Source organism: Artemia sp. Qi Xiang Cuo, chromosome 19 (assembly GCF_049724085.1).
Source record: "Artemia sp. Qi Xiang Cuo chromosome 19, ASM4972408v1, whole genome shotgun sequence".
Lineage (NCBI taxonomy): Eukaryota > Metazoa > Arthropoda > Branchiopoda > Anostraca > Artemiidae > Artemia > Artemia sp. Qi Xiang Cuo.
In genome coordinates this window covers 35,953,669-35,969,573 of record NC_142812.1, presented here as the reverse complement: position 1 = coordinate 35,969,573, position 15,905 = coordinate 35,953,669, and the positions used below count along the sequence as shown (strand labels likewise).

At 34.0% G+C, this 15,905-nt stretch overlaps 1 protein-coding gene and 1 long non-coding RNA gene across 2 annotated transcripts in view; one reads left to right on the top strand and one right to left on the bottom strand.

Annotated features, from left to right (window-relative positions):
- The window catches only part of LOC148940790 (arginine kinase), a 102,800-nt gene that overhangs the window by 43,343 nt on the left and 43,552 nt on the right, over nucleotides 1–15,905 (bottom strand). The window lies entirely within an intron of this gene.
- Nucleotides 12,973–15,905, top strand: part of LOC148940789 (uncharacterized) — a 48,671-nt gene continuing 45,738 nt past the window's right edge. The window contains exon 1 of the long non-coding RNA XR_016143393.1: nucleotides 12,973–13,139. This is a non-coding gene — a long non-coding RNA (uncharacterized LOC148940789). The remainder of the gene's footprint in view (nucleotides 13,140–15,905) is intronic.

The window sequence follows — 15,905 nt, the reverse complement described above, 5'->3', positions numbered from 1 at the left end:
ACTGACTTCGTTAGCAACCAGACCCTCCTGTCACGTACGGCACAAACCCCTTTTTCGATACAGCTCGCCCAGCGTAGTGTTCGGTGGTACGGTCATTTCCTTCGCATGTCGTGACGCCCTAGCACGGGTCCCATTCGACTTCGACCCCACCCTACACGGATGGAAGCGACCCAGATGACGCCCCCCCCACTAGGTGGAAAGACAAAGTCCATGAATTCCTCACCCAATCCCACATCCCGGTGGAAGAAACTGCGAGCTTAGCAAGCAATAGGTCAACCTGGAGGCGTCTAGTCTCATCGTTCTCTACGCTGAACCCTCGGAAGGAGCCTTAAGTAAATTAAGTAAGTAAGTAACAGTTTTGTTCGTGTTAAATTAGCATACACATGGGCCTTTTATTGAAAAAAAAAATTTGCTTTTGAATAAATACCTCCGCAGGTATTTATTCAAGTGAGTCAACCATATTTCCAAAGAAACTAGTAAAACTAAATAAACACAAGGAGTCAAAACAGGGAAAATGTATGAAAATTATACGACGAAATATGAGAAAAAAAAATCTTGCAAAAAATTGAAATTTCGCGGAGACTGAGCCGAAAAGAACACAGTTTTTTTGTACAGGTTCTGGTTTCTAACAATTTCTGCAACCAAGAAAAGTAGATGAAAAGCATTTTGAATAACCGAAATAAATAATTTTAGAACGGAATGAGAAACTCAAAATGTGGAGGATCAATCGACCCAGTGCGTGTAGATTGTCATGTAAATCTGAATTTGAAAAAAAAAGAAGGTAAAATAGAACCTTTCGGAAACATTTGGCTTATTTGTTTCTGGTTGCATGAAAGATTTACAGCCAAGGGACAGACAAGAACCTTTACCTTAATTACTCATTAATTAGAGAAGCATCAAAATCACCAAAACTTCCAATTCCCTGGAGCTGGCCTTGAAAATTGAGCAATTTCCTTTAATGTCCGACACCTCACGCATTTTTAATTCAAAGGGAGAAAAAGAAATAGTTCAACAAACTGAAGTGTTTTGGAAGGATTTATCTTGATTAAAATTGGTATAGATAAAATATAAAAGGATCTTTAAATTTTGGCTCTTTCAAGTAAGTAGGTGAATCTTATTTAAGTAATTTGAAAAACACAATTTTCCTGATGGAAGTAAACAGTTAGGTCAAAACTTACAATGAATGAAAATCCTTGCTTCGTAGTCTGTATGTATGATTAGCACAAATAAACCATCCGAGGATATTCTCCTATACTTGTACGATTATGTGAAACTATAGCTTTAAGCTACTCAGTTTCTCAGAGAACTTCTCTTGCCCCTCTCCATAGTGGCGGATCTAGGGGAGGGGCGAGGGGGGCACGCGCTCCCCTAAAGTAGTGTAATTTACTTAATTAACACAAGTTTGCGTTAATTAAACTTGCTCCTAACGCAACGAATCAACCTATTTTGCCCCCCCTAAAAAATCCTGGATCCATCCCTGCCTCTCCACATGTACATACCAGCTCACCAGTTATGTGTTTTAAGCGTTCCAAACTATTAATATAAATGGAAAAATCTAATACGTTATTAAAACAGAATATCTTTCGTGCATAGTGAGAACAAAAGGTGTCAAAGAATTTGAAGTTTTTATCATTAAGAATTAAACTGAATATCTTTTACCTTTTAAGTTGTATTATGTTTTAAATTGGATTGCCTTCCGGTAGGTGGAATAAAGGTTGTGTTGTAGATTTGAAGTTTGATTACAGAAGGACAAAAAATGTACAAATATAGTTGGCGTTAAAAGAGTAAGCTAATCCAAGAGCATAGAGAATATATGCTGTTTTAATTAGTATTTCAGTTTTAATTAGTATTTTTATTATAATTTGATTTTTCTTCAAGTATTTATAGAAAACAGAATATATTCTCTAGTAAGGAGTTTTCCATCATTTTGATGAAATTTCTTCTCTATGTGATATTTATAAATCACAGTCTGTGTTGCCCTCGGTTACTCTATGGCTAAAGTTTTTTTTATGATTTCACCACTCTATTTTTGGTAATAATGTAACCCGATACCTGTATTCAAGTAAATCTTTCCTGTGGTGTCGATAAAGGAAATAGGCATTTCCTTTTTGGATCGTTCATGTTCAATTAAAATAATTAATTTCTTAATGATATCTCCCGTTTTTATTTTCTAAGATTCACTACCAACGTTTTTCTTATTTTCCGGATGACAAAAACTTTCTTATCTACATTCTGCCTAAGCAGGGAACTACTAATGGCACATCCACGCAAGTAAGTATGAGCTTATATATACATTTGCATATATATATTTGTCAAAATATATATGTGCTAAAGAGCGTATACCTATACGTATAGTGATAACTACCATCACTAAGGTTTTTTTTTATAAACCTAAGCAAATAATGGTATTTTTGTCTTATAGCCACCACACTCAAGATCTTGTATCGCGAACATGAGACAATAACCGGTTTTCAGGGTCTTTATACCACACAATATTTGCTTCAGCTCGGTGGGAAACTACATTGTAGCTACATTTTAATTAAATATTTAGTTGGTATTTTGGTTAGGGCAAGTTAGGTTAGTTTAGGATACGTATTTCATATAATGCGATCTAGGCGGCCTCCTTCCATACTTCTTTGTTGTAGTTTTCATAATTTTGTTGATAAAGTATTATATTTTCATCATAATTTGTTTTATTTCATTAGCATTAACCAAACTTCACTTCTCGACAGAACTTGAGTGTGGTGGCTATAAGACCCAAGTACCCAAATAATTTGTTAGACCACATTGTCTTTTTATTTACAATGAACACTAAAATACATTAAAAATGGCTGAAGTTGTTTAATAAGACAGGGAAAATAAAATAAAAAACCTATTTATTGAAAAATAATGATAAAAATACAAATATTGTTTGTGCTTTGGTGCTCTCTTTTCAAATACCATTTTATATTTTGTTTAAATACGAGCTTTCCTTCTGTTTTTTTTTTCTGTATAGCGTTTGTTTTTGTTGTTTGTTTAATATGTTTTTGTTTAAGCTAGTTTTTTTGGTGTTCGGATGCACAGCCAATATATTTGGACTTTTATCATTATTATTATTGTATTAATAAGTTTTATTATTTTTAGTGTCTTATTAAAAAAAATTATCCATTCTTAATATATTTCCGTTTCAAGTATAAACTTAAGAAAAAATCCACTGCTGTTAATTTGTAATGCTACAGTAAATAATGCCAAAAAAACAGTGCTAATGCTTCTTCCTTTTACGTAAATTGGAATAGGCAAACATTCTACTTTGTTTCTTCCCTGATTCGATAGCATTAATCATAGCCAAATGACTTCGAATCCTAAATTTAACATTTTGGACTTGTGTTCCAAAGAATATAAGTATGAGAAACTACTTCATTGCTTTATTTGTAAATGTCACATAATCACAGCAATCGGTAAGGAAATGCGGACCATTTCGATTGCTATTAGCCATAAATTTTCAAGAAGGAAAAGGAAGGAATAGTCGGGAGTTTCTTCCCTTCCACTAAATTACGAGATATCTACCTCACTTGGCACAAAAGAGAAATTATAAATTCTCATCCTGAAATAAGATGAAGACGGTCCTTTTTTCTTCGTCTTTTTATGCAGTTCAGTTAGAATACAAGAAAGATTCGGAATAGAATCAGCATCTCCAAGTTTAAATGAGAAAAGGAGGGGAAATTACAGCACTAAATTCATATGAATTTCAATTGCCTATTACTACTCAATTGGCTTTCTAAAGCAGAACATAAATTTACAAACATTAATTTCGGCAATGACTACTTGTTTAAATCATCTACAGCAGTCAGGTACAGTAACATACTTGTGTTTTGTTGATAATCATTTTTAAGTTGGATTGGACTGTGCTAATACGAATTTAAACTGACAAAACAATCATTATCACGAGTCAGATTGGGACCAGCGTTGCCAACAGGGGTATAATTGTACCGTTTTTGGTACAATTTGGAGGTCCTAGTACAATGCGGTACATTTGGAAATTTTTTGGTACAATGAAATTTACCGGTACATCTTGGTTTTACTGGCTCCTTTTTGACTCGGATACCTGTTCAATTATTAGTTTATAGAAATTTTCCTCTAATTTTAACTAGCTGTTCAGATGGTACAAATTGACCTCTTGCGGTGCAATTTTAGTCGTTAAACTAGTACAGTTTATTTCAAAGCGTTGGCAACAGTGATTGGGAGTCAAAAATGATTGAGGTTCATAGCAAAACCCGTCATACCATATAAAAGTACACAGAGACGGAGTATATAGACAAAGCGACAAAAAAGGAATATGAGAAAAAAAGAAACATCACAACTATCAGAACAATTTATAAAGAACATCTATAAAGTACTGAATAACTTTTACATATATAGAACTTCAAAGATCACTGTATAAGAAGGGGATACCATGGATGAAAACTGATGTTGCGAGTATGTTTCGAAATACGTTGAGCTATTGCTGGGTCGGCTATTTGTATTTACAGATTAATACTGAATTTCGGGTCCACGGGGGTAAATTAAGTAAATATTTTGCAAATTTTAAATATACTGAACGGAGTTTGTGTTCATCTGTTAATGAGAATATTTTACAAATTGGTGCTGTGAATAGAAAATGTGGCAGTGCTGTTGAATTGTATAGTTTAGCGAGGATTATTCGGTTGAAACTTTTTTAATTTCGGACAACTGAGGCATAAGACGCACCATATTTTTTCAGCAAATCATCAGCAAACGGGTTTGCTTTAGGGATGGGCCAATTGGTAGACCAAGATAAACGAGTTTTTCAACTGGCTTTCCTAAAGAACGTCCCAGTTGGACTGACGGTGTGGGACCCAAATTACCCCAACTAAATAGAAGAATCTCAGATTTCTCAGAGTTAAATTCCAGCCCCAATTTAGAATATTCACTCTCGAGTATGCTGAAGTTTTCTTCAATACGCTGTAACGACCTGCTAAGATTAAGGACATCATCGGCAAACTGTTTTGTATTTTACAAAACATTGAATAAACTGAAGCTTACTGGAACATAGGACCGGGTTTTTCTGTTCGTAATCGAACTTTTCCTCCCACTTTTCCAAAGATTTCCGCCTGTTAGAATAACATAAGCTATGCCGATTTCTTAAACACTTAACTACCAATGAGGTTTAGCGTACACCCCTAAAACTGACTACCCTGCATAGAATTAACTTAGTTACGACACAAATTTGGGGGTGGTAGATGGTTTTACTAAAGGGTACACCACCAAAAGTGTACTACTTAGGATAAACCCGTAGTCACTTTAATGGTCAGTGTATACCACATAAAAAATAAGCGGTGTCCAACATTTGATAAAGAGATGCTAATCTGACTTTATCTCAATAAAAAGACTCCTCATAACCGCTTATCCAGAGAAGCAACTTGCCAAACCAATTATAACACTTTTTTGGGATAGAAATAGCCGGTTCTCTACGTCTGAACCAAAGATATATAGAAGATCTGCCCACTGAATCTTCCTTTATTTAACATAAAGAAGTTAACGGGTTTTTTGTTGTTTTCTTGACAGTGATGAACAGAGAGCTGAGATTTTCTCTATGCTTAACACAAAATCAATATAGCCCTTCAACCAATTGCGTTCTACTTCCACAAGGCTTTCTGTTCGAGAGCTTACCAAAAGGGAAAAAACAAACCGGCCAAGATTTTCTAGTCAAGAGGACTGTTGAATAAGCAAAAACGTCGTATTAATACCGTCGAAGTAATTGAACACACATAAAAAATGATCGGTTTTGTAAATTAAGAACACGTGGGAGGAAAACTAATAAAAACAGGAAGATTATTCGTCAAATTACGCCTCTGATAAAGAAAAAGTCGAATAGTCTTGGGATATATAAATGGGCCACCAATTGAACATGAGAGAAAAACTAGTTTTCTGCCTGAAAATTTTCGAATAATCAACTTTTGCATAAGAAAAAACGCTGCATGAAAGGTTTAAAGCAGTCAAAGTAATCGAAAAGATATAATCAACGACGGGTTTTTAAGGTGAGAACAATAGGGTTTAGAATAGACATTATCCAACATTATAGCGTCGGATAAAAAAAAATTTAATAGGTTCAAAAGATTGTACATTTGAAAAGGCAGAAAAATATAATTTCACATGCAAAAATGTGACTTTAGTAGAAAAGGACCAATTTCTTCAAGATACATTTCAATGAAAATGTTCAACAGCTTTCTGGAAGATTTTGAGGTTTATTTTCAAGGTCAGTTCAATTTAAAAGTCGAAATATTTTAGGGAAAACCTTCCAAATTTGTAGCTTGAGCTTGGCACAGCTGGTTTGCACTAGAGAAGTCCTGTTCCCGGTATAGTTAGTAAAATATTTGTCAAAGATTCAATAAACTTTAAAACAATGTAGTTAAATTATCGTCCCTGTAAGGCTACATCACCTGATGCAACTACTATCACTACATGGGCACCGATAGGGGGGAGGGGGGGCGCAGGGGGCGCCCCCCTGGCTGAATGATGTTGCCTTATTTTTATATTTTTGTTCTGAGCTTCCTATTATATAGCATTAAAATTGCCAATTAGACGAGGTTTGCCCCCCCCCCCTGGAATTCAGCTTATAGGCGCCCATTTATCACTCTAAAGTTAGTTAATAATAAAAACTACAAAAAGAGGTTCGAAAGAAAGAGAATGGGGTCTGCAAAATAATGCAATGAGAAACAATAGAATAGAAGTACGTTAATATAAAAAGTAAGGAAAAGCGGTCACGAAAATTATTCTGCTTGAATGAAAAAGTCAAATACAACGTTTTTCCTGGCTAAAATATTATTTTGGAGAATTGGAGACTACTTGCTTTATCTGTTCGAAAATACGCTGATTGGGAAGCATTCTCTTTTTTTTACTTGACTGTTTGTGTAGCGGTATTGAAAAAATTGACAAATATTGTGATTTCCGCAGATAAACGAAAGAAACCCTTGGGTAGGCAATACACGGTAGGACAGAGATATAGACCATATATAGACCAGAGATATAGAGAAAGACCATATTCAATTGAATCTTTCCCCTGTAAACAGAAGAAAAATGGAAAAAAAGTCATAGAATTAAGTAAAGCGTCTGGAAATCTGGTACACGAAATGGTCTTAGTAAGAGGGACGAACCTGTGTTGCCAGATGGGCTTTTTTTCCGCCCCGTGGGCTTGTTTTAGCCGTCAGGGGCGGGCTGAATTTTGGAGTGGGCCTGGGGGCCGTGGGGCGGGAAAGTGGGCTTTTTTTGTACAAAAATGGGCTTACTTTGACTGAAAGTTTGGAACCAGACACAAATTCCAAAATCACGGTGGCTCAGCCGTGGTTATGCATCAAAAAGACAAGAGCCCTCCTTTAGCGCGTAGAACGCTTTCTATTCTGAAACGCTTCTCCATTAGGAATTTATTTCTGCATGGCTGAGATGGCTCTGCGTTACGAGTCTTACAAGTTATAAGGAATTTTATTGCTGCTCAAATGAAGGCAAGACTTGAATTTTATGCGGATCTATCCTTTTTTATATATTTGACAGATCTGGCCCAATCTTTTTTTGTGGCCTTGGCTTAGTCTAGAATTGGGGTTGTTGCTGAAAAATCATGTCAAGAAAACAATGTATAGGCTACTTTGTAATATGCATGTTTTCCTACTTGTAATGGTATATACCTAGAGAAGGAAACATGTTAAGAAAACAATTCATACTTGATAATTAATATACAGAACTAATTGTTGCTGATATCTTGCTTGTAGCCCTGCTATACACTACCAGTAAATTTAATCAACTATGACAAAGCAAAACCAGAAAAACAAGTTACTGATGGGAAGCAGAATGCATTATAAATATCTAATTTGGGTTTTATATTTGCACATTAGGGGAAGGAGTTAGGGATAAAGTATAGCTGAGATACATGCAATATGTGTTATCTACAATTATTCTGCATATTATGAATTGTTTTCTTAACATGTTTCCTTCTCTATTTGTCTTTCTCTAGACTGTTGCAATTAACACTTTTTAACTGCAATTTTATTATCATTTACCCCCCCCCCTTACTGTGCATATATACATGGGTGCCCATAGGCTGATTTTTAGGGGGGGCTTACCTGACCTAATTAGCACTTCTAGTGCTGTATAATTAAAATCTCAAGACAGAATATCATAGGCAGCACAATAGTGCTGCCTAAGTAAGGAGCAATGTGGGCACAATATATTGGTTTGTTTTATAGACCAGGGTACTTCTTATAGAAAAAAATGTCACAGGAACTTCAAAAAGGGCTCATGGAGGGCAACCAGCTCCCCCTCCCCCACGTCAATCACTTCCCCAAACACATCCAATCAATATTTTGAGATAGCCATTTTGTTCAGCATAGTTTAAAGGTCCAAAAATTATGATTTTGAGAATGCCCCCCCCCACACCCCTCAGAGCAATAGTCCAAAGAGAATATAACAACATCCTCAGTAATCAAATGCAAGAAATATTTAGGGAGAAATTGAACTAAATCAAAACAAAATATGAGCATGTGGACTTTCAAAAAGGTGACAAAGCAATATCTCAAGAACAACTTATATTAATAAGTTAGATCTTTAAGAGTACATTGTGGGGGATTTTGAACTAGCCAGAAGGCACTATGTGTATACTTTTAGTACTACAACTACAGTTACTGTAACTAATGATGTTAAGAGTACTAAGGTGAAGGTGCCCCCCCCCTGTTCCCCCTTATGGGCGCCCATGCAAATATATAGTCTGAAATATATATGGTAAAATTCTAGACAAGCTGTTTGTTGCTATCTTGGGAAGGGGTTATGTTTCAAAAATGAAGCTTTCTGGGATGGGCTTACAGACTAAAGTATGTCCTTGAAAGATATTTTGAAGTAGCCAACCCATCTCTACTCCTTTCCCCAATAGAGGGCACTGACCTTTGATGACCTTTAAAAACCTTTGTTTTATAAAAGTGAAACCATGCAGAATAGATCTTCTGCTTAAAAAAAGTATTTTCAGCTTTACAACTTTGCTCAATCCCAATTTGGGAAGTTTCAAAGATCTGAAAATACATTTCCTGAATTTAGGAAAAAACCATTGATATGGCTTAAAATTCTACTCTAATAACAGGAATTGGATTTTCAAACTAAAACCAGAGAAAAAGAAACTCAAAATTAAGATATAATGTTGTTTTTTCAATATTCAAAGACTTAGAAATCAGAAGGGGTTTAACATAGTAGAATGGCAATACCTTCCCAGAGCATGTTTTTTGCCCTGGATTCATCACTGAAAGTTTTGTTTTCCTAACCTAACTCTTCCAAGATATCAAAAAGTAGCTAGTCCGGAATTCTAACATGCATATTTTCAGCTTATGAGTACGATAAATATGGTATTAATTATCAGCACGAAAATTTGATAAATACAGAAATAAGCTAAAAACAGGAGACAAACTGGAAGTGCATCTGTACGAATCGGCGAGCAGCTATTGGTGCACATTGGGGGTGGGGAGAGGGAGTGCATTCGAGTTAAAATCAAAATTTTTCATCAATACTTATTTAATTTGCATGATATCAGAAGGAGTGTTTAAGGTAATCAAATATCAGTGCCTTCTAAAGGGAGAAGGAGGTGGAGGTAAGTTATTTCAAAATATTTTCCTAAGAGATTATTTATTATTATCTTGATGCATTCTTGAAAGAGTCATTCACCTGACTCAAATATTTTCCAAGACAGCAAAAAGCCACTAAACTAGAAATTTACCAAAACAGAAATCAAGTTCTATTAGTCTTAAATCAGAGCTACTAAATAGAAACATAAACAGAAAACAATTATCTCTTAAAAGTATGGAGAAAAATTGTAGTTAAGCTATTTTGATGGCACTTCCAGCATAATTTACCCCTTCCCCTAATCTGCAAGTATATAGCCTTACTCATATGTTTCCCATACATTTTGCCATGCATCACTCTTGTTTAAACCCTTGTTTTCTTTAAATTAAATAAATATTGATGAAGTCAAGAAGCAGAAAAACAGATGGGAAATATACAATTTTGGCAATACATTTGCACATTAGAGGGGTGGGATAAAGTATAGTGGAAGCACCTTCAAATTTTTTTAACTACTTTTTTGTTTAATATTTTAAAGGAACAATTGCTGTCTTAAAATATTTCCTTCTCAATAGCCCAAACTATAGGCTAATACCAAATCAAGTAGTGTGTTCACCCATCCCTGTATCAACTATTGAATTGTATACATCTACTACCCAAGTTTATTAACCTGCCAAAACCATTTGATCAATATCTGATTGTAGAAGACTTTCAGATATAGTGCATATCAAACATTATTTAAACAGGTTTATGAATATAGATAACAATGAAAATGAACTTGATAATTTGATTAATAAAAACATGCTATATGTTGTAAAGAAATAATTGTGTGGTTTGAGTGTTTTTGTTGTCCTGCATACAAATATGTCCTAGACCTATAGATATCACTATGAAAGTTGGAGGATACATTTTTTGAGTGAGACAAGTAATCAAATTTGAAAGAGTAAAAGGTATTAAATAAGTTTTCCCCTGGTCCCTAGTTCTAATATAGAATCTTGTATGTATTTACCAAATGTACCATTCAATTCTTTCCAGTGGTATTCCCATGTATAGAAATTGCATCCCAACCATCCGATGGCTGCCAGGTAGTGGTTACATTCTTTGATGCTCTCATAAATAATGACGATCCATTTTGGCTAGAATGTCTTCCATATTGGCTCAGCCCTTCTCATCACTAATTTCTGTTCTTCATTTGTAAAATGATTAGATATTTTAATTCTAGTCAGGAGTTGGGTTATAAATGGGCTGAACACAATAAGCGTTAACCAAATTACCGATCTAGTCGATCTAGATAATATCCTAGCCTCCTTTGAGTCTTAAATCTCTTAGTGCCTTATGGATCTAAGTGCTTTTCTTGCTTGTTTTTTATCTGTCCGTATTATTTCATCTTGGGATTTCGAAGGCTTTTGTATTAACCCCGTTCTCACGTTTTTTTTTGAGGCCTGACTTTAATCATAAAGTTATCTTTAAATATTGTGTTGCAACTGTACCAAATAACGTGTACCAAAATATTTTATGCGATAATAAACCAAAGATATTGTATGTCTTCGGCTTGCGGTTGTTACTAGCGTATTCATTGGAATAAGTCATTAAATTCTAAAAGTTAATAAAATGAGTTCACAGCTGTTTAACCAATATGAAGCATAAAACTGCAGCTAAAAACAGATGAATTTTGTTGGATCACATAAATCGTTGTTCTTCCGTGAAAGTGGAGCAGGATGAACAAAGCAAGGTAAAAGTAGAATTAGATTAGGGGCAAAACTTTAGCACGAAAGAACTATTTTAGCACTATTTCATCATGTGTAACACTGTAGCACGTGCTTCAATTTTTAGCACTTTTTAATTTTGTCATTGACGAAATGATGAGGTTTTTGTAAATGCTTAAGGAATTAAGAAAACGTTTGGCCTACATTTTTCCTTATTTGTTTTGAGATATTTGTGCAAAGTTTCGTTTAGCCAGGGCCAGCTTTTTGCCGTGTTTGTATCGAATGGGATTAAGTTTTGAAATAGCTGGACAAAAAACAGATCTAGAACTAATCCAACTGCACTTATCGGGCCATTCACGCAACCACATTTTTATTTGACTTTAGCACCGAAAATTTTTGTGAAACACACAAATTTGGGCAATTTTAGAACTTTATGAACCGACCATGATGGCAGTCTTGGTTTTCAAAGGCTCGGGCGTATTTCGGCTTGTTTTTCAAAGGCTCGGGCTTGTTTTTTGTTTGACTTTCTGGCAACCCTGCACGAACAAATTTACTATGTGTTAGATATTATAAAATTGGAAAGTTGGAATAAAATGGACTAGAATATCAAATATCCAGATATCCTAATTTATCTTAAATTGTTATCTTAACTGGAAAATATGTACAAGAAAGGTCATGGATTGAATCCAGAGACGAAACTATTCGGGGAAGGTAGCCATTCCTCAAATGTTTTCGGCCCGTCAGGAGAAGATTCAATCGATGAATTTTGGATAAGGAGCACAATATTTAATCCTACTTTGTTTATAAGCTAAATAAGTAATATAAATATAATAGAATATCATTTAAAAGTGAATGAAAAACCTATAATGACATCTACTAAAACATTGATCTTCGTCACCTATTGTAGTGGTTCTACCGACTAAAACATTAGTCAGAATACTTTAGATTCTACCGACCGAGACATTATGTTTATTATTAGCCAAGAAAAGAGGTAAAAATTGCCAGTATAAAGCATAATTAATTGGTTTTCACCCCCTAACATTTTGGTTCGTAAGTTCTCAACTAATTTTTTATTTTTCAGTAACTGAGGCATCCCAATAGATAAAATTTCTTAAGATACCTTTAAGTGAACAGTAAAAGATACCTTTAAGTGAACAGTAAAAGATACCTTTAAGATACCTTTAAGATACCTTTAAGTAAACAGTAAAAGGACTCACTACCCAAAGCTAGAGTTTCATGAAAAACATCTGCTATATTTCGGGACGGGGAGAGCAGTGGTAAATTCAGAAAGCGTGGACAGATATAACCAAATAAAAGTTATCACTTATTCGTTTCATTTGTTTCGGACAAAGAAAAAAGTAATATTCAAGACTAGGTACAGATCGTCATACAAGTGATGGCGTCAATCCATTGCTTAGAGAAAAAAAAAACAATTAAATTTCGGGAAAGAATCTACGATTTTTCTCCTTTTCAAAATTCACAGACGCTTTTCAATATCACCTCCGGTTGGCATTACTGAGAGTTCGGAATATTTTATTAAAGATTTGAAAGACTTCTTATCTCACCATCCGCAGGACCTCCCAAATAAATCAATAAAAGATACGATAATTGATTGAAGGACCCAAAGACAAATTCCATTTTTCCTTAACGAAAATTTGCATTCTCTTCTTTTAGAAAGCCATCTTAGAAAACTCCGGACGCAAGATAGAAAGTATTTCCTTTGAAGTTGGAAAAACTTGAGAAATCAACTCGGAATATTCAATATCTAGACCCTCACTGCTAATCTTATCAAAGACAAGAGAAAAAAGAATGAACAAGAAAGGAATAGTGGGAAGAAAAATGTTTGTAAGTGATATTAAAATAAAAAATAGGAGAAATATCCTTGCTTTGTAACTAAATAATACAGTATATTTCATAGCTCGACATCTGTACTGATAAAATTTAATTTAAAAATGTACGAAAAATCTAGATTTAGAAATTTTAAATGCAGAAAGTTTTTTTTTACAAAAAATTAGGAGGAATATCAATGGCATAAGAAATAAAAAGAAATAGCAAAAATCGAAGAATGGATATATGTAAAATAAAATTAAGAAAAAGTAGCGAAAAATTAGGGCCACGGAATGTAGTCTAATTTGCTAGTGAAAGCCTTTAGTAAAGTATGATGATTTTTAACATGTTTATCTTACCAAACAAAGACATTACTTTAGTAAGTTGACGTTATTGCTGAATTTTCACGGTAAGTAGTTCTTCAATACTTCGGCTAGTGAATTTTTTACGAACAGCCCCTACATTCAATTCATTCAACTATGCTGAATTAACTTCCAAAAAAAAGATGGCACTTAAATCAGGCCGTGTCACTAAATAGTATGAGTATTTTGTCTCTTAAAGGACTTAATCTAGGGCACATTCCAATAATAACAATAATCGTAATCAATAATTTATTGTTATTTGCTTTCCAGAATATCCTATAATAATAGAAAGTTCGTCGATTCTCTACACTGTAAGAACAAAGACTAAAATCATGGGCAAATAAGGGGTTGAATCCTCATATTTGAGCCATTTTAAGATGAAGAAAATAAGAAATAGTTAATTGTAACTAACGATAACTGCTTCTATAAAAATAACAAATAAAAAATAATTAATTATAACTAATGATAACTGGCTTCTGGTTCGTACCCTTAGTGTCCAATTTTTTGTAGTCTACTCAATTTTATGTACTTCCAGTAAAAAAAAACGAAATATGGAGTTTTCATATGAAGCCACCGATAAGTTATGATCAATACTGGTCTGAAAGTTCAAGTTGACATAGTAAATCGTATCAAAAATATCCCAAGAAAAATACCAACAACAAGAGTTGTATTTACACACCAACTGGAGAGTGCTTCCAGAGTGAGCTTAAACAGTCTTAATTTAGTTTATTTTGCTCTGAAAAGCAATCTACAAGCAGTTGATCTAAGCTGAACTCGAGACTGGCACTATTTAACATCTTTTCCTACAAATTGATTAAGTTAATCTCTCATTTGGAAAATCCATTCTGTTTGCTGAAATTTCCCATTTGCATTAACTCCAAAACTTGCAAAGATATGGATACTAGAAAAGCACAAGTAGTTACCTAGTTTAAACTATTTACCAATAATTTATTTATCTTTGATACACAATGATGTGTCAATTTTAATTTGCTTATCACAGGGGCGTATCCATGATTGGATTACGGGGGAGGGTTCAACTATAAATCGGTACAAACAAGAGTCTATTTTTGCTTACATTTGCATACTCCCAGTGGGGGCAAGAACCCTTCACATTTGTTTTTCGGAAAAACAAATCTGAATATCCTTCATTTAAAAATTGAGAAATGTAATCACGTCGCAACATGATATGGATAAAAGGAGTTAGATCCTAGTTATCAAACCTCCCTATGAGATTTTTCGGACCTCCAATTTAGAGAGATTTTTCGGACCTCCAATTTAGAGAGATTAGAATTAGTCAGAGCTCAATTTCAGCTCATCTTCACAAATTATTATTTTTCAAACGCAGAAAACATTTTAGATACTTTAAAAGTAAATTGCATAATTAAATGAATTCGTCAAAAGTATTACTGTAAATGAAAATCCCCAATTTTAAATTGTTTTCCTTCCAAAATATTCCGCTAAACAAATAAAACCTACATACAAAATCATTTTTGAATATAAATCATCGAACATACTTTATTTAACACTTTGTTAATTCATAAAATCCTTATACATTCCACAGCATATTTCAGAATCATTTTTCTGAAAACATCAGAAAACATTTTTCAGAAGCATTAATGATAATTTTTATAATAATTAAACGAATTTGTCAAAAGCTTATTAAGGTTTCGCATGTGATTCGTCAAAGCTTCATTTAAAGAAGTCAGAATGAATCTCAAATAGACTCAATTCCCTAAAAACCCTTGTTAAAAGTAAAACCTACTATATTATTTAGTTTCTTATTTTCTTTGAATCAGTATATGAGGAACAGGGTTTTGGATTTTCCAAGGGTAGGATTTTGTGTCGGGAGATTTTCCATGGGAAATTTTAGATGAGGGAGGAGGAAGGGGGATTTCTAGGCAGAATTTGGAAAACGGTCTGAAATTAAATATAAGAAAACAAGTTTTTCAACTATAAGTAAGGAGCAACATTAAAACTTAAAATGAACAAAAATTATTCCGTATATGAGGTGGTCTTCCCCTTCCTTAACTGTCACTATTTACGCTAAAGTTTGACATTTTGTCACAATTCTTTAAGAATGAAAGAGTGTTCAAAGACAAGGGCCGTTTAAATTGGATGAAAAGCATTTTCAAAGAGCTTTAAGACTTTAGCATAAAGAGCTAGGGTTGAGGGAAGATCAGCCTCCCCCCCCTCACATACGGAATAATTTTGGTTTGTTTTTAGTTTTAATGTTGCTCCGTACTTTCAGAAGAAAAAACTCATGTTTTTTATTTAGTAACAATAATGCATCGACGTTACATGAGAATTCTTTAATAAAATAATAAGACCGTGATTTAAAAGCCTCAGACGCTTACTTCGTAGCAAAAGTGAATAAACAAACCCATTTCCAGCGTTCAACAGAGCTATAAACATAACATAAACC